Here is a 22,543-nt window from a genome sequence, read left to right on the forward strand (position 1 = left end):
TCAGCCTTAAGACCTAAAGCCAAGGTTGTGCCTTTTACATGACAAACACATGGCAGCTTCTATAAGACATGACATTAAACTGAGGCCCTGCCATTTGCCATCAGTAAAGACACACAGCTTGGCAGTGAAGGAACAGCTGCAGTTGGCACCCCATTAATTGTAAAAAAAAAAAAGATTGCATTCTGCTTCCATTTTATAGACTGTTCCTCTAGGTACATTCCCTTTCATACATTGTTCTCTTCTGTGACAATGCTGTCAACTATTGTAGGAGTAAATTGCCCAGTTACACTGACTGTTCAATATATCAGACTTTCTGGACTCAGTTCTGCAGACACAATTTGGAATAAAAGTGGGCAAGAAATAAGTTTATCAGCACATTTAACTGTGCGGATAAGCAAGCTGTAACAAGTAGTTTAATCAGTGCTGACACTATGTAGAGTCCTCCAAGTTCAGCCCCGAAAGCAAATGTAATGCCCCCAAAGACACCAGTTCTTAATGATTTTCTCTAAAATCAAGTGATTCTGCTGATTAAGCCTGTGCCTATGCTTTACTTCATTATTTTTTGGTTCATTGTGCATGGCACACATCAATAGAGTAGTCTTAGGACTGCTGAAATCATCTGCCTGTCATGTCTGTGTTCGACACACAACAGCTCTCTTCTGTCCCACAAAGCCACACTTCTCCTGTGTAAACATGGGATATTTAAGATACATATCAATTTTAGTTTCATAAAGAATTAGAGAAATGATATGACATGTTCTGACCCAGAAAGAGGGTGCACTAATGGCAAAGGCACAGTCCAGGAATTCAAAGGTGGCAACATCATCCAATCCAGGTACTGTAGAAAGATATCATCACGTGTTCAATCATCTGTATTTGTCAACACACTTCTGAGATTTCTATGACATAAGTAAAATAGTTTGGGCTGCAGCATCCACTGTTTGAATAGCTGGCTCCTATCACATTTTCTACATCTTAGAGCAGCCAATGTTATGAAGAAACAACAGTCAAAAATTTAATTCAGCTGAAGCCACTGCAATACTAGTTAAAATAAGAGTACAGCACTTTACAACCACTGCAATGAGGAACTGTGAAAACTTCATGAAGGAGATGTGTGGGTGATCTGCTCCAATTGCTCTCAGAGCTCTGAAAATCATTTATGCTATTAATGTGAAAAAACCCAAATACAGAGCAAAAATAGCTCAGATTTTGCAGGACACCTTTCCAAGTTTATTCATTGTCAAGTTTCTTTTGACAAATATCTATTTTTTGCTGGTACCTAGAGGAAAAAGTGATGAGTTATTTTTTAAAACTGCAGAAATGAATGTGCACATCAAATTAAGAAATCATTTCTCAAGTTATGTGTAAAAATATTTGTTTTCATAGCTGCAATGTTAAGGAGCCATCACTTATACACTCATGAGGTGGCAGAGTTCCAGTGGCTGTAGAAGTTTATTAAAGTTTGCAGTAGATACATGGCAGGGAGACACACAACACCAATATTGTAATGAAAGATTGTAACAGCAAAGGTGTCAGCATCATAATGTGTCCATGCAGACACGTATGCAGACTCAGACACAGGTTTCAAACTGCTTCCACTAAAGCAGTCAAGTTCTTCCTGCACAAAATTAGCCTTATATATTGCACAGAGGTTTGGGATGTTTCAGGCTGGAAGGACTTCAGAGGAAAGGGACACATGGGGAAAACTAGAGGAAAAAAATCTAAGGATTATTTAACAATGCAAAGAGTTTGAAACATCATCTTAATATTAACTTAGGAATTGCTACCAAGCTATTTTTACTGCAAAGGTGAGATGTCGAATATCACTGCTATAAAACATACGAATTTTAAATAGGGTGGAAAATTAACAGCTCATTTAATGTATAATAATACTAAAAGAAGCAGTTACTCATCTCCTCTGGGATTGTATTATTGAGCAAAGTTATTGCCTAGTGCCTGCGACGGAACCTAATGTAAAAGATCTGTCCTCTGCCAGGTATTTTATGGTCAGGAACAGCTACACTGGGACTTCCAACAGAGAATCAATTGACATGAGCACGCAGAAGGATATTTATTTTCAAAAAGGGTCTATAAACTGGGTCTATTCTTTCTGTACCCATCGTTCATCATTAATGACTGATCCCCTTTTACCTGGGTATCTATCTAGAGGCCTACGGCAGAGTCACGTAACTGCTGTAACATACAGGGCACATTGAGCCTTGTATGAAAGAAAAGCAAATTATAAAGAATATTTAATCATTATCAGCAATTCTTTTGTGCTTCAGTAAAGGGTTGCATCTAGTCAGGAAATCACATCATCACGTTATTCATAGGAGTCTGAAAATATGAATAACTCTCGAAAGTGATCCTAATTATTCCCACAGGAAGTAAAGGTCAGTTACTGAGTGGAAACTGGTGATAAAAGAAGCATTCATTTCTGGCAGAACATACTTTAGCAGCAGTCAGCAGATAATAGACAACTACTAACACTTCACTATAATACTTTGGTATAAATAAGACCTTTTTTTAAGATAAATAATGAGAATCTTTGATTTTTGCGGGGGGCTTCATCTTTAAGTTTCTAAGAGTGTTTTACTCTTTCTTCTAATAGATTTAAAAATTATGGATCTGAACCAGTGACCTCTGAGGGTTTTTTTTTTTTTTTTTTGCTGTGGTAACAAAATTAGTCTCTACTTTAGGAGTTAATAAATAAAGCAGTGACATATCTGTATCTCTGGAGAGGAATGCAGAACTCTGAGCAGAAGTGCTTACAGCAATGTTTTGCAGTAGCAGGAGAGGAAAAATTAAATAACCGACTTGCATTTAAGTTTTCACTTGTGTATATTTAAAGTAGGCAAAATATCAACTGAAATGTACCCCTGGCAACTGCCTTTAGATGGAAAGAACTATAGGATTTTTTGAGTTGCATAGAACTGATAACCTGTTGTTGTGCTCCATGAGAAAACACCACAGTCTTCTTAATGCCATGTCAAAGCTTCAGCTTTCTATTAACGTGGGTTTGGGATCAGTTCCTATCACAGCTAAGTAAGCAAATATAATTTATCCCTTGGCTGTTTCTCATATGAAGATTTAGTGGTTGAAGCACTGAAATCCATAGATGTTCTGCAATGCTGGATTGTGAAATCAAGCCTGAGATTATTTCATTATTGAGGTTTTTGTCCTGTGCCAATGGTTAAACTAGGTGGTTAACACTGAAAACAGAAATTGTTATTGTAATATTTCACATGGACTGTTCTGAATTTATCTGTTTATTCACTTACTCATTCACCCATTTTCATCTAGGTACTTGAAAAATTTTCTATTTATCTTGATCTTATGGAACAGATTGTAAGAAAATTGTAAGTAAAAAAAGATTATAAGAAAAAAGAAACTCATGGAAAATTTAAGCATGTTCAGGAGAAAAGGCAAAAAGGGTCTATCTGCACTGTCGAGGCACTTTATATTTGAAAGCTTTACATAAACTCATAGAGCCAAACTGTTAGACACCCCAAAAGGTTCACTATGTTTCATAAACTGACTGCCTAGACACTTCAGGTCAACAGGAACCCAAAACCCATGGATCTTTGGCTCCAAGTCTCTTTAGCATTTAAATATGCTGGATATGATCAGAGCATATCCAGTCTTTTTACTCTACATCAATACTGTAAGCAAGGTGAGTGCACAGATTTCCAGTATTTGGAAACTGGAAATTTCAAGATATCAGGGGAGAAATCATCCAGATAATGCAAACTATGAAAAGGCTATTCCAGACCAAAAGTAAGCATTCGTTTCTTTCTAAATATGACTTCTAACTTCCCAAATACACATTTTCTTGTCCCTGCTTTTGAAAAAAATTAACTTTTCTTTTTTAATCTCTGATAGCTTCTCAGTCTGCTGAGTGTTCTTCTCACAGGCTCTTCCAGTAAAAACAGTCAGCTGAATACTGTTTTTAGGTTTTGACACAGCTGCCAAGAGTTCTGAAGCCTGTAATGCTGTTCAGTTAAGTTCAACCTAATAATCATACCATTGCTGGCTACCTAGCATATTAAAGCAGAATATTTTCACTAAAATGAGTATGTGAGCTATTACAAAAAATCTGAGTTTAGATCTTTTTCTTCTACAGCTAGTGTTAAGATGACAATGTCACACCGTGCTACACTTAAATATCAAAATACCATTTGTATATCAAGAAACCATGTAGCATTTGCAGTCACGTATGTGTACAGATGCATCTCACAGATAATATAGCATGAGAAGAGCATAAAAGTTGATGATTCTTCCAAGAGCAGAATCTTGTGTGACCCGAACACACTATAAGAATACATAGTTCACAGTTTGAAGAGTCTTTTACATGGGTCAGGAAATAGAGAAGCAAATCCCAGTAGGATTTTGTGATGAGTTGGCTCGGGTGACCTAGCACCAGGCCCTGCGTAGCCTTGTACACTCATGTCATTTTATTTTTCATCTTTTTGCTTATAAGCATGTGGCCACTCTCAATTTTGACCAATAATCTCTTTCTACACCACATGGCAACACTCCTTTCACCAATCTCAGCATCACCCCACTTTTAACACTGAGGAGATAAAAAAATTATTATTACTATTATTATTATTAATAATAATATCAATGAAGAAAGAAAGGAACAGCTTATGGCATTCTCCTATCTAATAGCTCTTATTTACACTCATACAGACCAAATTCATCCCTCATCACAAACCCTCGTCATTACCCAGTTTTTTTACCTCTCTCTAATACAATTCGGAACATCTTTCTTTCCAGAATAACTCAATAGCTTTTCCATGCTGTGAAATACACTGTATCTTTCAACAAGCATTTCAGCCTCTTAGTCCTGTAAAGATAACTGATTATCTGTCTTTACCCACAGCTAGACCAATTCTTTGTTGTAGGCATCTCCCTGACTGTACATTTTAGCAGACTGTCTTTCTTACTGTTGATACAGACCATAACCCAATATTAGATGAAATATATCCCTCCTATTAAATATTTAGTCAGGAGAACGTTATTTGCTAACACTGATTACTAAAATAAACTTTAGGATGGTTTAGAAATTTTCTTCTAAATTTTTTTTCTCCTATCCCTCATTTCAAAAACATAAGAAATTATATGGGGATCCATCTTTCAATGTTTTGGAAAGAAAAAGAAGCCTAATAGATATTGGAGAAAGTTTAAAATGAGATGAAAGTACTGGTTTTAGAGAGAAAGGTATTATAATCCAATTTACTGTAACCTTGTATTTTAAATACTTAAGAGACAGATTTGGACAGTTCAGTGTTCTGCTACTTCTCTTGACAAGGTTAGCACATGAAAGCTAATGCACTCTGGATAAGATCATCAGTGATAGTTAATTAGGGTTGTGCCTTAAGCAAGTGGCAAACATGGTCATGTTACCACTGTAGATGTGCTCTTTGGGTCTGTGATTCTTCTGAAAAGGCAGATAAACACAGCTATTGCAAGGGCTGGACTCTAGGTTTCTCTACTGAAAACAGGAGGGGTTTTGTCATTCACAATTAAAATAAATAAAGAAATCACAGAGTATTTTTTCTTTTTCTACATCTCTAGTGGTACTGAAAGCAGTTTGGCAGGAAATAATTCAGATGCTCTGCAGCTCTGTGAATTCAGGGACATTAAATAGGCATTTGAGCCTGAGATGGAGTGGCTTTGCAAGTACATGTATGGCAAGCTGCCTCTTTCTACATTGACCACCACTGCTCCTGCATGCAAATGCAATACTGCCAAAGGCTGTGATGGCTCAGATAAGTCTATGGTGAAACAGTTTCTACTTGTTGTGTGGAGCAGGCTGGCTAGGATATCCTATGAGAATCAAGTTGCAAGCAACTGCTTGAGCTGCCAATGAGCTGTATATTACTAACTTGCCATAACAGATGACAGCCTGCATCTGCTTTCACTGTGAAAACTGTGCTAAAAATTAATCAAGAAATGTTCTACCCTTTGATGTTACTAAGGAGGCATGGAGAAGTTCAGAACTTCTGATGAATCTGAATTCACACAAACTCACTTCTGGGATGTTGGAGGCACTAGCAGCAAAGGACACATGCATGCTGCATCTCCCATCACAGCCCTTATTTTATTCTGCATATCACAAGTGACTATTACAATCAAAACTATATTACCCTGCAAAGGGCAACTCCTACAAACCAGGATGGAGTCTTAGCTCCAAGCAGCTACTTCAGCTGGATTCTCACTTTCTTTGTTGGAGAACCTGATTGACAAAACTTTCTAGAATGCAGAAGGGAAGGTCCAGAAAAATAAATAAATAAATAAATAAATAAAAGTTAGGAAAATATGCCAAACTTTTACTAGCAGAGATAAACAAGCTTGCTGGCTGTGAGAACTGCAGCTAGGAGCTGTAGAGAAAACTTGGGGTAAAGCTCGTTAATTCTCTTTAAAATATCCTGAAAATAATGCTTAACATAATCTGCAGCATAATCTCCTTTATTGCTGCAGTGGAAGGGCAGAATTTGTGTACAGATAATAGACAAACATGGAAAAAGGAAGGAAAAAAAACATAAATTAATAATTGCATGATGCAATATGCATGACAAAGTATTTGAGGCTCATTTATAATGGAACATGTGCAAAACTAAGCCATAGCAAAATTCAAATAAAATGAACCTTGAGTGCTCACAAAATATAATATTAACTGATATCATTAAACAAACGTGATAAAATAAGGTAAACACATGCATTTAGCTACCATGGAATTCAGGACAGCTGTTTCAGGTCCAGAAATTGTGATTTCGCATCATTACCATTGGAGGAGAAGCTTACTTTGAATGGTTGGCAAAATGATTTCTTTAGTTAAGTATCTTCATGTTGCCCTGGAAGAGTCAGTAGTTGCAAACTGCTGTTACAAAAATGTTTCCTCTCCTTCATCACTAATACAAATCACCTATTTTTTTCCCATTAACTTAAAAAGCATTCATCATTGCTAAAATTATCTCCAAAAATATTATCTGTTGCATATGTATTAACTGATGGCTTGAAAGATACAAGAGAAAACACATAAACTAGATTTAATTTTTTTAACTTGTATGTTAAGTACACTCTTGAAAATTCACACAGGCACTCGTTAGAAGATCCCCCTTCACATGTCACAAAGGATTCATCACTCAACTACTGGCAAAAGAAGATGAAGTTTCACACTGTGCGGGCATGCATCTCCTGCAGCTCCCACCTCACTCATCTCCTAACTGCTAAAGACCATCAAAGAAAAATACTTAAGACTTGGTGAGCTGTCTTGCACTGAGCATGTTATTTGGAATCCTAGAATCATAGAATCATTTCAGTTGAAAGGGACTCTTAGAGGCCATCTAGTCCAACTCCCTTGCAGTGAACGGGGACACTTTCAGCTCAGAGACACATCCAGCCTGACCTTGAGCATCTCCAGGGATGGGGTATCCATCACTACTCTGGGCTACCTGTGCCAGTTCCTCACTACCCTTACTGCAAAAAATGTCTTTCTTATATCCAATATAAATCTTTCTTCTTTTAGTTTGTCAGATCATGATAAAAAGTCTCTCCCTTATTCACGTGGTCTTCATTCTTTCTAGCTGTCACGTCTCATAGAACGGTTGTCCTGCTCTGTCCCATCTAATCTGTGTTAATTGAGGTCCCACACTCATAGGCAAATTCTGCTAGCATCACATGTCTGCCATTGCAGCTTATTGCATCATAGGATCAAAAATGGGAAATGCATCCTCCATTTTTTTATGCTGCTTTCTTATATAGGAATCTGGAGACATTCAAATATTCTTAATAAAAATGTTTTTAAAAGTATTTTTGTGTTCAAGTGATTAAATATCTGTCTGCACGTTGCTGAGTACCCAGGAATGGATATACGAGTCAGCTACATCTCTTTTCCAAGTCATGATGATAACTAGTGCATGCTGTTATCTCATCCCCTCCTCCAATTGTCTATTCTTGTTATTTCAAGAATTTACAACCTATCAATACACATTTAATGTTAAAAGTTTGAAGACCATGGATAAAATATCACAGCAGAGAGCAGTACAGACTTCTATGCACAAATTATGATGGAAACAGTTGAATAAAAATGTTAAGGTATGATATTTCTTCAAAAAAAAGTCAGCGTAAAACTACCATGTATTTTACTTTGTCAAAATTTCAGCTCCAAGTATAAACGAATCTGTACGTAAGCATTCAGAAATCTTATTTTCAGCTGTAAGTCTCCATACAGGAAATACAAGCTGCTTTTTGATTACAATTCATATTACATATTTTTGTTAAGCAACATAGCCTAGCTGAATTTAGGTTTAGTATGTTTTATTAAATCAAGATAGTGTAGGTAAGGTATAAGATTTACAAATCACATCCCGAAGCTGACTACAAGATTTTATTTACAACCATTTTCTAACTTTAACCCTCAGTTATGAAAATGTTCCTCATAGCTCTCTCACTAACATTAACATAAATTACATATATCGAAACATGAGGAAAGAATAAACAATCAAAAAAGTTTTTTCTGCAGCTGGTTTACTCTACAGGTTGTAATAGCGTTGAAGAAGATGCTCAGTGGATATTCCAGTGTAAACTAAACATATGCTGACTGTTAGGAACATGAGAGACTAGCAGTGGAGTGCCCTATGGCTTTCAGAGATATATCATAGGATGAAATTTAAGGCCAGGGGCAGTTTTTTGCCAACAGTGACAAGAACTCAACTGTCTACTGGCCATTTATGGGCTATAAATAATGGTGCTCTTAGTTCTGTTCACAGCAAATGTTACCACTACTTTAAAAAAACAAACTAATGAGAAAGGATAAAAATAAAAAAAATGTTTGTATTATACATGAAGAACCCAGTATCAAAACAAGTTCACAAAAAAGACATGGGAAATTCTAGTAAGAAAGATCTGTGAATTTATTGATTTTATTTCTCTCAGGAAAACTAGAAAATATCTAATAATATTGTTGGTGCTTTTTTTAGTATAAATGCAAACAAAAAAATGATACATCTTATTTCTGTGGAGAAGCAACTAGTATAAAAGCACTGTTGGTATACCTGGTAGAGAGGTGTTGGATTTCAGAAATAGCAATCACATAACCCAACATACATTACACAAATGTTTATCTATCGTTCAAACAGGAAAACAAATAATGTGAGCAAGGATTTTTGTGTTTAAGACCTACACAAGAACAACACTAGCTCCTTAGAATCAAATGGCAGGTGAGCACACCCAAGGAATTTCAATACCTGATGAAGAGATAAAAGTCTGTATGACTACTCTACCTAGTGAACTAAACAGAAATATTCACCTGTGAATTTCTTCACAGCTTACTCTGATGAACAAGTACTTGCTTACACATACATTCCATCAGATGAATATTGTAAGGATCATGAAGGAATAGTGCAAATAAGACAGAGACAGGCTCTTTTCAGTAGGACCCAAGAGGTAATGGGCACAAACTGTAAAACAGGTTACCTCTAAACACCAGGAAGCACTTCTGTGGTGGAGTGCTGATACAGGTTGCCCAAAGGCTGTGGGCTCTCCTCCTTAGAGATCCTCCAAAGCTGCCTGACACTGTCCTTGGCACCCTGATCTGGGTGTCCCTGCTGGAGCAGGGGCGTTTGGTCCAGATAAACCCAGAGGTCCATTTCAATCTCAGTCATTTTGTGATTCTGTGAAAACTCCACAGTCTGACCCTGTGTGATTCAGTATGCCTTTAGAGAGAATAAATTACCAAAGCAGATAAATGCAAATCTCTAAGTGCCTGATAATATAAAGTGATAAATACACCCACAACTCTTATGATGTAAAAGACTATCAGTGCTCTAGGATTTATTCAAGCAAAACATGGAATTTAATGAACAGAAATTCACAGTATAAAAGCCTTGCATGTTATAAGCAATGCTAGGATAATGCAGCCAGAAAAAGTCTGACATGAACACTTAGAAACACAGTATTTAAGCAGGCCATTTTCTCCTCTTCCTTCTGCGTAGCCTGCTTTCCTTCTGTCTTTGTTATAGGTCTTGTGAGATCAGCCCTTCTACAACCAAATTCATGCAAATTCCTAACAATTTTTAACAGAGCAGAGGTACCATAATTTCATGCCTCTTCAAACACCGAGTGAAAGCAATCAAGGGAAAAAGAAATTAAAAACTAATTCTGCTATTTATTCTCCTCATTTATTTTATCAGTCATTCCACTGTCACAATGAATAATATTCAACAAGACTTGATACACACACTTAGCACAGGGCAGATGTCTTTGTAGGATTCTGGAGGAAACTGCAAACCCAAGGCAAACATTGACACTGAAGGGAAGTCTGGATTACTCTCAGCAAATATGATGCTAGTACTAATGTTTCTGTTCACTGAGCTATCCAGGTAGGCTAAGTATGAAGCAAGTATGCCAAACTAATAACATCAATACATGATTGTGAGGAGGCTTCAGAGCAGTTTACTACCACAGACAGCCATTGGTATGTGCTAGGTAAAGTAGACAGCATGTCTACAAGGAGGTATAAAATTACAACAGATGTATTGTGACAGACTACAGATAATTATTGCCTATAATGTCTGACTGCAATTATACAATTCTGTGCCATTTCACATTTAGTAGCTCAATGCTGGAATTAAGAGGCTATGATGACTGTTTAGAGGAATTCCATTTTAGTCACAATCACTTTGTGGTATGGCTTCAGATTGCCTAAGACAAAATGCAAGATCAAAGTAAAAGCTCCTTTAGTTTTCATTTGAGAGCTGTTATTGCTAGGGGAACAACCCAGGCAATTTTAATGTTTAAGAATCTTAAAAGCCTGAAGGGGGTTTTATTTTCCCCCCTTTTTTTTTTTTTTTTTTTTGAAAGAGTTATGGAAAAGTTTATTTCAATGCTTCTAGCTGTGACTGTACAGAAATTTGTGTGTTGAGTGGTGCCTGGATTACTGCTAAGCCACAGTTGTAATTTGTGTGATGCATATCTTTAAGAAAAGCATTCTCCCACTACACCCTCAACAAAGGATGTGTATGGTTCCACGACAGTGTACCAACAGTGTGCCAACAGAAATACTGCAAGTGGACAAAGAAGAAAGGCTAAAGCAATTGAGAAAATGAAAATTAAACAACTAGAAGCTCTTGAAAACCTCTCAAGGTATCTAGCTGCTTTTCTATATCAGTCTAATTGTCTTCACATATCCGGTCCTTGGCCATTCTATTCCTACAAAGGGATAAGATTTTCTGTACCTGAATTTCTATTACTTGCTATACAACATTCTGAGATATCATTTAGGAAATTGACTTAAACCAGAGACTGACTGAAACAAATCTATTCTCTTTTGCACTGAAAGAGAGAGGATATCATTGGTGTTATTATTTACCGTGCCTCTGAGCACAGTATTTCTTGAACTATTCTACAAAAGCACACCTGTCTATGCCTTTTAGGTGGTTTGTTTTCATCAGATGCTAAGGCTGGCTGAAGCTGAAACACCATGAAGAAATACCTTTGTCCAGTGAATCACCATACATCAGAGACCTCTCTGACAGCTCAACCAGCATTTCCTCAATCTACATCTTGGCAGTGGTCGAGAAGCACAGACCACCAAGAACAGCAGCTCTCCAGTTGTCAAGATTTCTAAGTGTCTTGCAGAGGGGTTCCATATCTTAGAGAACTTCTCACTTCCTTCCAGCACCAGGTGGTGTGTTGCAGCAGTCCCTTGCATGGAGAATTTGGGGGTACTGTTATCCGTCATACAATACAGATAATAGACTCTGAGAATTCAAAAATATTTAAATTTAATTGCTGTTTGCCCTTACCCAGTAATCTCAAGCAATCTCTCTGCTCTCATGTTTCTACTCTTTTCCCTTGAATCCAGAAGTCTCTTTTCCATATCCCTGACTACATTTTTTCTCCTCAAAAACAGGACAGGCACACAGGCTGTCTGCATTCCTCGTGAAGTGCAGCTTACAATCACTGACTTAGGGATACGAGGACAGGCTGAGAGAACTGGATCTGTTCAGCCAGGAGAAGAGAACTATCTGGGAAGAGCTGAGAGTGACCTTTCAATGTCTAAAGGGGGTATAAGTAAGAAGTGAACAGACACTTCTGCGGGGTCTGTTGTGATAAAGAGGAAATGGTTTAAAGATGTGATAAAGAGGAAATGGTTTAAAACTCAAAGTGGGGAGAGTTAAACTGCATATAAGGAAAAACATTTTTAAAGATAAGGATAGTGATGCACTGGCACAGGTTGCCCAGAGCTGTGGTGGATTCCCCATCCCTAGAGACATTCAGGGTCATGCTGAATGGGGCTCTGAGCAACCTAATCTGGCCAAACTCATGCAAGACACATAAGTACTTTTTCCTAATATAGAACCAAACATCTTTAAACAGAATAAAAATGTCCACTGCAGACAAACTCTACATGCATATTCAGTGAAAATAAATACTGTTAATACAGTTAATATACTCTTTGTATATGCATCAAGCATTTTGCAAAACTGTCAACCAATAGTTAGAATAAATTTGTGTTTTCCAATGAATGCAGTTTTTTCTCCTAGCTGAGAGAAAGAATTATGCTGTCCAAAAGGAGAGTTATAAATTTTACTACTGGGCTAAATACAATGTGTGTGTAAATCTGGCAAATGTGAAGTGTTGTTAAATAGATAAACGTTTAGATTTTGAGCCCAGTCATATATCAAAAGTACCTTCCCCTACACTCTTCATCCTGACAGATGTGAGCATTTGTAACGTTGAAAGAAAAATCACTCTTCTTCAAAAAATATCTGTAGAAAACTAAGCTTTCTCAGCTAAAAATCACAGACTTCACAGTTGATTGCATTCAGTACATGGACACCAACTGGCCCTCCCAGCCTTGCAGAGGTTTCTAGTCATGCCCAGTTCACTTTCAAAGCACAAAGCTCATCTCCTGCATAAAACAAGGAAGGAAACTGCAAAACAAAAGGGAGATTTTCTCATCCCATGTTACATCCAGGGATATCTCCTTCCCACTCTTGTGATTCAGTTTCCATACCACAAAGTCTTGCTACATCTTACAAAATTTTCCTGCTGTATGGTCATCCTTGCAACCCTTGCACACAAGGACAGATAATACTTATTATCTTTGGTATTCCCAATAGTCAGAACTACATGGCCGGAGTTGAAATGAAGACCTATCCCATGACTTCATAGTCTATCTACGGGACATGTTGTAATGCACATTCATGCCAACTGCCATGAGACAAAGCCTAGATCCCAGCTTTGAGACTTTCTTCTTGTCACTTCCCAGCAATGAGATCTGTGCTGGGCGTCAGTCCACACTCATATTTCTCCATATGTTACTTGATAAATTGTATGTAAGAGTGAAAAAGGAGTCAACATGTTTCATACGATAGTGTATATACAGTATTACCAGTTCACCATTGTAGCCATATTAATTTCTTTAGTTTATAGTCCTGACCAAGCTAAATCAAGTCTGATATCACAGGAACCTGTCATGTCACTTATTCAGAAAGCACCAGTCACAATTTAGAGCCCCATAAAAATGATAATAAGACAAGAAATGATATTTCTCATTGACTGCCACAGTTGAAACCGAGCTTATTTCTTTTTATTAAGTACTTATATGGTTCTCATAGCCTCTTATCTATTGCCTGAGGCACTTATTCTCTCCAGGAAAATCACTATTAATCCTTGTTTGTGCCAAGTCCTTGTGATACAAAGGTGCATCCAGAAAAAGGTGTAATTTCATTATAAATTCTAAGCTTATTAGAGGCAGTATCAGTATGGGAAAGAACAGGTCACTAGTGTTTTTCACTGTTTTTAACTGGAAGATATTTTACAATAAAAAAATCTCCAAATATTGTGATTAAGGTATTGAGGAAGATATGGAAACAGAGAAATGTGACCCACATCTGATTAAAAGATTTAGAGATTGTGGTTATTGTTCTGTGAATCTTTACAGTTCATAAATTCGTAAACAGTTTGTAACCAGGTGAAAACACCATAGTATTTCTACTCTTGACTTTACGAGAGCTATCTTTGACCTCTTCAAGGACTTACTTAGAGGTATCTCTTGGGTTAGAGCATTGGAAGGTAAGGGGGTTCAAGAGAGCTTGTCAACAGTTAATCAGTTCTTCTGAGCTCAACATCAGTACATCTCTATGAGTAAGAAATCAGAGAAAGGTGGTAGGATATCTGCATGGATTAGCAAGGAGCTCATGGATAAACTCAAAGGGAAGAAGGTCCATGAAATGTGGAAAAAGATCCTGTTCATCTGGGAAGAATATAGAAATGTTGTCAGCGTCCTCAGGCATTCAATGAGAAAGGCTAAGGCCCACTTGCAATTAAAACTGGCGAAGTATGTCAAGGATAACAATAAAGGTTTTCCTGAGTATGTGAATAGTAAAAGGAGGGCTAGGGACAGTGTGGGTTCGCTACTGAATGAGGTGGGTGCACTGGTAACAGGAGATGTGGAGTGTGTGGAGATACTGAATACCATCTTTGTTTAAGTCTTCACCATAAGATTGCCCCATGTAACATCACATGACTGCATTTAAAACTTCTGTTCTTCTGAATGGTAAGATTTTATGCTGAATGAATCTTAATTTACATAGTCAGAATGAAAAAAGATGAATGGTTGTAGTCAAGACATGTCCCAGAAATACCACTGTGAAAGTGTTTTTTCTTCCTTCTTTCCTTTCCTTCCTTTCTTCCTACCTTCCTTCCTTCCTTTTCCTTCCTTCCTTCCTTTTCCTTCCTTCCTTCCTTTTCCTTCCTTCCTTCCTTCCTTCCTTCCTTCCTTCCTTCCTTCCTTCCTTCCTTCCTTCCTTCCTTCCTTCCTTCCTTCCTTCCTTCCTTCCTTCCTTCCTTCCTTCCTTCCTTCCTTCCTTCCTTCCTTCCTTCCTTCCTTCCTTCCTTCCTTCCTTCCTTCCTTCCTTCCTTCCTTCCTTCCTTCCTTCCTTCCTTCCTTCCTTCCTTCCTTCCTTCCTTCCTTCCTTCCTTCCTTCCTTCCTTCCTTCCTTCCTTCCTTCCTTCCTTCCTTCCTTCCTTCCTTCCTTCCTTCCTTCCTTCCTTCCTTCCTTCCTCCCTTCCTCCCTTCCTTCCTCCCTTCCTTCCTTCCTTCCTTCCTCCCTTCCTTCCTCCCTTCCTTCCTTCCTCCCTTCCCTCCCTCTCTCCCTCCCTCCCTTCCTCCCTTCCTCCCTTCCTCCCTTCCTCCCTCCCTCCCTCCCTCCCTCCCTCCCTCCCTCCCTCCCTCCCTCCCTCCCTCCCTCCCTCCCTCCCTTCCTCCCTCCCTTCCTCCCTCCCTCCCTCCCTCCCTCCCTCCCTCCCTCCCTCCCTCCCTCCCTCCCTCCCTCCCTCCCTCCCTCCCTCCCTCCCTCCCTCCCTTCCTCCCTTCCTCCCTTCCTCCCTTCCTCCCTCCCTCCCTCCCTCCCTCCCTCCCTCCCTCCCTCCCTCCCTCCCTCCCTCCCTCCCTCCCTCCCTCCCTTCCTCCCTTCCTCCCTTCCTCCCTCCCTCCCTCCCTCCCTTCCTCCCTCCCTTCCTCCCTTCCTCCCTTCCTCCCTTCCTCCCTTCCTCCCTCCCTTCCTCCCTTCCTCCCTTCCTCCCTTCCTCCCTTCCTCCCTTCCTCCCTCCCTCCCTCCCTCCCTCCCTCCCTCCCTCCCTCCCTCCCTCCCTCCCTCCCTCCCTTCCTCCCTTCCTCCCTCCCTCCCTTCCTCCCTCCCTCCCTCCCTCCCTCCCTCCCTCCCTCCCTCCCTCCCTCCCTCCCTCCCTCCCTTCCTCCCTCCCTTCCTCCTTTCCTCCCTCTCTTCCTCTCTCTCTTCCTCCCTTCCTCCCTCCCTCCCTCCCTCCCTCCCTCCCTTCCTCCCTCCCTCCCTCCCTCCCTTCCTCCCTCTCTTCCTCCCTCCCTCCCTCCCTCCCTCCCTCCCTCCCTCCCTCCCTCTCTTCCTCCCTTCCTCCCTCTCTTCCTCCCTTCCTCCCTTCCTCCCTCCCTCCCTCCCTCCCTTCCTTCCAAATTCCTTCCAAATTCCTTCCAAATTCCTTCCAAATTCCTTCCTTCCTCCATTTATCTTTCCTTTCTTTTTTCTTTATTTTACACTTCTATTTTTTTAAGCTACTATTCCCTGGCTTTATCCAAAACACTTGTTGGATTCCTCCATTCCATCAGTAAAATGAATACAGCAACAGTTTGAAAGTTGATTTAATATACATAATGCAGGAAATTCTGCGTGGGATACTTTTCTGAAACAGAATAATTGTGTATGAAATATTTAAGGTGTTTTTTGTAGCAGGGAGTAGCATTCAAAGTATGACTTCAAGAAAATCTGCCACTTAGGGAACATGTGAAGAAAGTCAAACTTCCAATTGATTCTTTCCACAGAGGAATTACAGGTTTTCTAAAGGTGAAACAAGACATAACATTCTTATCATTGAGTGCCACTAAAGTTATCACTTTCTGAAATGCAGACAATTGCGTTTCAGACTGGTGTTCTGAATCACAAAGTCGCAAGTCTTGGATTTTTCATATTCCAGACAGTGAGTCACTCTTTATTTCCTTATATTTTTAATTTATAATACACTATATAACAGAAAAACTAAGGGCAACCTCACCCCTAAATGTCTTCTATTACCTCCTTTCACATTTTTTCACATCCTCTAATTCTGTAATCTTTGAGCTAGTGAATAAAAGACTAGTTTCTTCTGCATCTGTGCTTGAATAGAAGTGATATTCCTGATTTCTAAAAACAGACCTACATAGAAGTGATATTCCTGATTTCTAAAAACAGACCTACAAACCAGAGTGAATAAAGTATGTGTATACCTGAAGTTTAGCCAGAGAAAGTCCGTATCTCACGTTAAGCATCCTAAGTACTTATACAACTTGCAGAAGGAAACAAGCCATGAGAGCAGATGTTCATAACAGCAAGTGTGCTGAAAGTTAAGCACAGAGAATATGCAAGATTGAATTTTTATCCCTTTTCCAGAATCTGGGCATTTTAACATAGACCAACACTAGCAATTAAAGTCAGTATTCTACCTTCTGATCAAGTGATTGTCTCTAGAGGTGTTCAATAAACATAGAGATGTGGAACTGAGGGTTGTAGTTAGTGGGCATAGTGAGGTAAGTTGATGTCTGGGCTTGGTGATCTTAGTGGTCTTTTCCAACCTTAATGATTCCATGATTCTGTGATCGTATGTGATGGGGGCAGTTGGCATAGCTGCTGTGAAATAAAGGTGAGATATGTGAAGGACAGCTCAGTGAAGAAGACTTTCAAGATGGACTTTGGTATTAACATAGGCCTAAACACCAGGCCATATAACTTGTATTTTTAACAGGAGTTTTAATCTCCTTTTTCAGTTATTTTGTGTAAATTATGTAGAACCAGGTTTCAGACAGGCAATATACTCTGGACTGCATACTAAAAGGTAAAATCTATGTGCACTAGGACAAGATATGCAAATGTCAAAGACAGATTTGGATGAGGAGACGAGAGGGGTGTTCCAGCCTTTTTCTTTTTTTTATCTCACACTTTCATGATGGAGGGAACTTCACAGCTACTGTACTTAAGTATAGGAAATTTTAGGACAATAGAGTGGGGCCAGCTGTGGTAAATTAGTTTTCTCAGGCTCATTGTATCAGAGAGATGCCCTGACAAGCTGGGGTTGGTATTGCAGATGCAAAGCTAAAGAGATGAGGTCTCTGGGAGGAAAGAAATGCCAGTGTGAAAGTTTGGACATTTTCTTCATAAAGTTGCTTAAATTAGAAAACTAGGCACTAGGAGGCTTTGTACTGTGAAAGTCTAATTGTTAAAGAGGAGGTGGAATACTCACATTTGCCCATCAAATTTCTGAGCTATTCATCCAATATATCTCAGTTTGCATCCTTTGTCCAAAAGTGGCTCTTATCGTTGGGGACCACAAAGAGTAGAGTAGAAAGACATTCATTCCACAAGCACAAAGAGTCACTTTGAAGCTCTAGCCCTTTGTTCATCTTAAAACACTCATTCTGGCATCAGTTAAGGAGTATTGAAAATTATCAGTTTAAAAAATATATATATTACACAGGTGAATGAGAAACAGAACAAGTCCTTGTACCATTCTTCTGTAACAGTTTAAGGTGCAGGAAGTCAGATGCAAACAATAGGAACTCACTCCAAGGGGAAGGTAATGGACACCACAATGGTCATAGTGCCAGTTCATGTGGCTGCTGGTTTGTGTGTTGCTGTGTAGCCTGCGGATGCCTCTAGAGCTGGTCTTTACAGTTTTTATGCCTCATCTCTTCAGTGGTGAAATGACCCTACCAGCATTTTCTAGTTTCATATAAGATTTCAGTATAAATAAATAAGGGACTGTGGGAAAGTCAGGGAAAGATCTAAGAAAATATATGGATGTTTGAAACAGTATGGTACACTAAGTATTCCAACACTGAAATGCAAATTTCTGCCAGAGGTATCTCAACTTGCTCCACAGTACATGTGGCAATGTTGATGCTTCAAGAAAAAAACAAACTTGCTGCGGTTGGTTGGTGCACGTACAATAAAAATTTATGCAAATAAAACCTCCATCTGCATGTGCATAGATCAGAATACACAGTCTGATGCTTCCTGAAGTTATCAAACGCTGATATAAAGATCAGAAGATAAATGAATACCAAAAAAAAATAAAGAAAGCTGTCCTAGCCTGACCAACTCAAAGTATGGGTTGAATGAGCTCAACTAGACATGCACTCTTGCAATTTGTCATAAATCTCTCCATACACATCTTTCTGGGCTCCACCATCACAGTTGGTGCATCAAAAGAATAAGAATCACATTTCCTTAGCTTATTGTTAATACTGCAGTGACATGCCCTTGGAAGCACTGGTGGGAGATTTGCCTGTATTTCAGAACTCCCAGGATGTTCAAAAATTAATTATTTTGAGCAATTTCTGATTAGCAACCCACTTTGAAAAAGGCTGGAGAGAAAAAGAGAAGTATCCAGCTGAGAGAAAATTAAAATAGTATCAAGAAAAAGAAGAAGCACTGTATACATAGATATAACTATATTTCCCCTGAAGTTCCCTCAGCTCTAGCAAGCATCATCAAAAGTGGAATTCTTAATAGAAAATACAAGTCTTGCTATAGAGTAAGTGAAAAACTATAAATATTTACATGTTTTTTGTTTTGTTTTTGATGATAGGAGGACACAAATTGTTTAGCATCCCTCTGCAACCAGTTAGAGATGTTCATAAATCCTCCAGGACACTGAAATTTGTCCATCTGTGTCAGTAATGCATCCACACTACTTCGTTAACTTTATTATAATAAAAAATTACCTTGTCCTGGGATTTTATTTATGAGTCAATGACTTTGGGTACATTAAGAAATCAAAATGCTTCTTCAAACTGTGTTTTAAACACTACTGTAACCTACAGCAGTTGTATAATCAGCAATCCACATTGCTATGAATATTTTTGCAAAGACTGTCTGAGAATAAGACCTTTCAGGCACTATCACAATTCTTACAGCAGATACAACTGAGCTGAAAAAGAGGAGAATGATAAAGGTGTAAAAAAATCTGACTTCTCCATGGAAGTTGAAGGAGAATGAAAACAGAGGTTTAAAAAAGAGTGGGAAAACCAAGCCATGCTCTGATCCTCCAGAAGCATGTTTAACCTAATTTAATTCTCAAGTCTAGCTTCACTGCTATGTTCAGTGGGAGTCCTGCTAATATTCTTCTCAAGATTATAGATAACGGGACTTTCATGTCCAGGCAAGTTTGTAAGTTTACACCATTAACAATATCTTCATAGGCACAAGGGTGAAGAGAATGTCTGCACAGTGTCTTAGTGCAGTAGTGGTGAGCAGCAGGAAGTAGATCAGGGAGCATGAATACAAGTACATTCATGGAGTTCTCAGTTATGTGAGAAAGCTTTGAATCAACATGGTTACTCTAATCAGTGCCTTAAGTGCGTGTTTCAGGTCCATCATTTAAGCAGCACTCCAATGGAAGCCTTCACAGTTTATTCCTGTAACATGTACTGATCAAAATAACAACTCAACAAGGAAATAAAATTCTATTTAATGTTGTGAGAGGTGGATTTGGAGTAACCCGATGCTTGAGAAATATTCCAGTATTGATTTTTTGATGTTAATCCTAAAAGAAATCCAGAACAGCACTTAAAAATACCTTTGGAAGTCTTGATACAACTCACCTCTAATTTGGATGCTTTACAAATTTCCATTTATGTCTAAAGCACTTCATTTGGTGAAAAAATGTGCAAAAAGAAACCCTGAATAATAACAGAGAAGTGTAATGACTTTTCCATCTTGACATGCTCAGGTCAAGGAATTAAAGTTTTACCACATTAGATTACATTACCTGAACATGCTGTGCTCATCAACCTTTTATCCTTGGTCCCAGCCCAGACAACATCAGGTCAATATCCTGGTTTTTAACATAATGAAGCAAATCCTTAAGTGTTGAATCATGCTTTGTCCGTTCCTTCCAAGAGACTTATTGTATACATGGGTGACAAGTCCCAGGTTGAGAGGACAGGAAGGGTTCTGATCGGTTTTGAAGCAGGCTTGGCCTGCATATTGAAGGGCTGCCAGAGCACAATAAAGACAGGATTTACAGGAGCCAGCTGAGGGGACTTGTGCAGGTTGGTAACACCGAGTATAGCCAGTTGAAGCTGTCCAAATTTTCCTGGGGATTAAGTGACTTAGTCAGGACTAAAAAATATTTCTTCTGATCTTCATGGAATCACAGAATCGTTTGGGTTAGAAGGGACCTACAAAAGTCATCTTGTCCAGCTCCCCTGCAATGAATAGGGACACCTTCAGATAGATCAGGTTGCTCAGAGTGCCATCCAGTCTAACCTTAAGCAGCTCCAGGGAAAGGGCATCCACCTGGGCAGCCTATTCTAGAGCCTCATTACCTCTTCTGTAAAAACCTTCTCGTTATATCCAGCCTAAAATATTTTCCTTCTATTCAGTCTATCCAGGTGCTGACAGATGGCCATGACATCTGAACAGATCCTGTATACAGACTACTGCATTTAATATGCTCACCTACATTTGGCTCACTTAATCTAGGTGACTGTAAGTGCTGCCACTGCCGGGAGCTGAGATGAGCAGCAGCACCTTTGGCTTCACTGGGAGCAAAATTTCCAAGCTAATGACTATAGTGTGTAAAAGGAATTTCTTTCTGAAGATGATTTCTGTATGACTCATACTGCCAAACCTTTCCTGCCCATGCAAAATTTCTCTTAGAACCAGAGGAGACTTGGGATTTCTCTGCAGATAGGTATTTGCTGTTTGTTGTAACATACTGGCAGAAAACATATTTTGCTCTGCTGCGAGTTTTCAGCAGCTATAAAGGATGTTTTTTTGAAACAGAAAGGTATAATCTTTTTCTCGCTATGTAGTCATGTTTCCAGAGTCATTTCAGTTCCAGAATATTTACAGTTCAAGCAGAACAAAATCATCTCATTCACTTCCCAAGTACATTTGCAACAGTGGCATTTGACTATGACAGTTAATAGTCAACCTGCAAAGTTTACAGACATAGCTGATGCTTAGTAAACAGGGAGATCCCAGTAATTCAGTTTAACATATCCAATTTTGCAATTGCAACCATTTTTTGATGGAAAATATTCTTAGTCATTTTCCATCAGTATCTATTATGAATCAGAATTGTGATGGAGTAGCTTAAACAGTTTGAGAACTTACTGATTCCTGACTGTTCATAACAGCTTCCATTTCATAGAAATCACCTTTAGGATGGTTAAATACATGTGTGTTTATATATGCATTTAAAAGTTTTAAAGAAAAGTTCTGGCATCAGATTTCTCCATTTTATGGGTTGCTGTGGAAACAGATTAGCCCTCTGGAAGTAGAAACGCTTGTTTGACTATAATGTAAAGAACAATCTATAGCATGAAAGGAAGGAACAGCTGGGAGCTGGAGCAGTGTAAGCTGACATGTCAGACAGTAGCCAGACAAAGTGAGCCAGGCTCTGTCTGAAAATAAGAGGGAGAAAAAAGTAAGAACTGAGCTCTGTCAACAAAGCCTGAAAAACGGTCCAGCTGTTCACCCTCATCATAACTAAGAAAATAAGAAAATAAATTCCAGGGCTGAGGATTAAATTTATGAAGAGAAGGAAAACTGAATAGAAAGAGTGAATAGGATTTCAGACAAAACAGACCCCGCACAGAGGTATTTATTCGGAAATTGCTTGGAAAGTACAAGGCTGGGTTCCGGGCAGAACACACATCCTTCTGCAACCTTGCATATCAAGGCCAAAAAGAATAGTAATGCACTGATTAAGCAGACTTCTATGGAAAACACTATTTCTGTAATTTCATTGTTTTGGGCTGAGTATTAATGGGCTAGGCAGTTAATAGATTTAGAGAATTTGAGAAAATGCATATCTAGCATTGCAGAATGGGCTAAAAGGTGAATGGGCTAAAAGGTGAACAAGTTTTACCAGAAATCCTCACCGAAATCTGAAATGAAAGCCCAAAGGACTTCTGTTATACTGTAAAAAGCCAATCAGCTCCTAGAGCTTG

The sequence above is a fragment of the Cyrtonyx montezumae genome, unplaced genomic scaffold, assembly GCF_038088225.1.
Source record: "Cyrtonyx montezumae isolate F1298 unplaced genomic scaffold, pur_monq_1.0 scaffold_12, whole genome shotgun sequence".
Classification (NCBI taxonomy): Eukaryota; Metazoa; Chordata; class Aves; order Galliformes; family Odontophoridae; genus Cyrtonyx; species Cyrtonyx montezumae.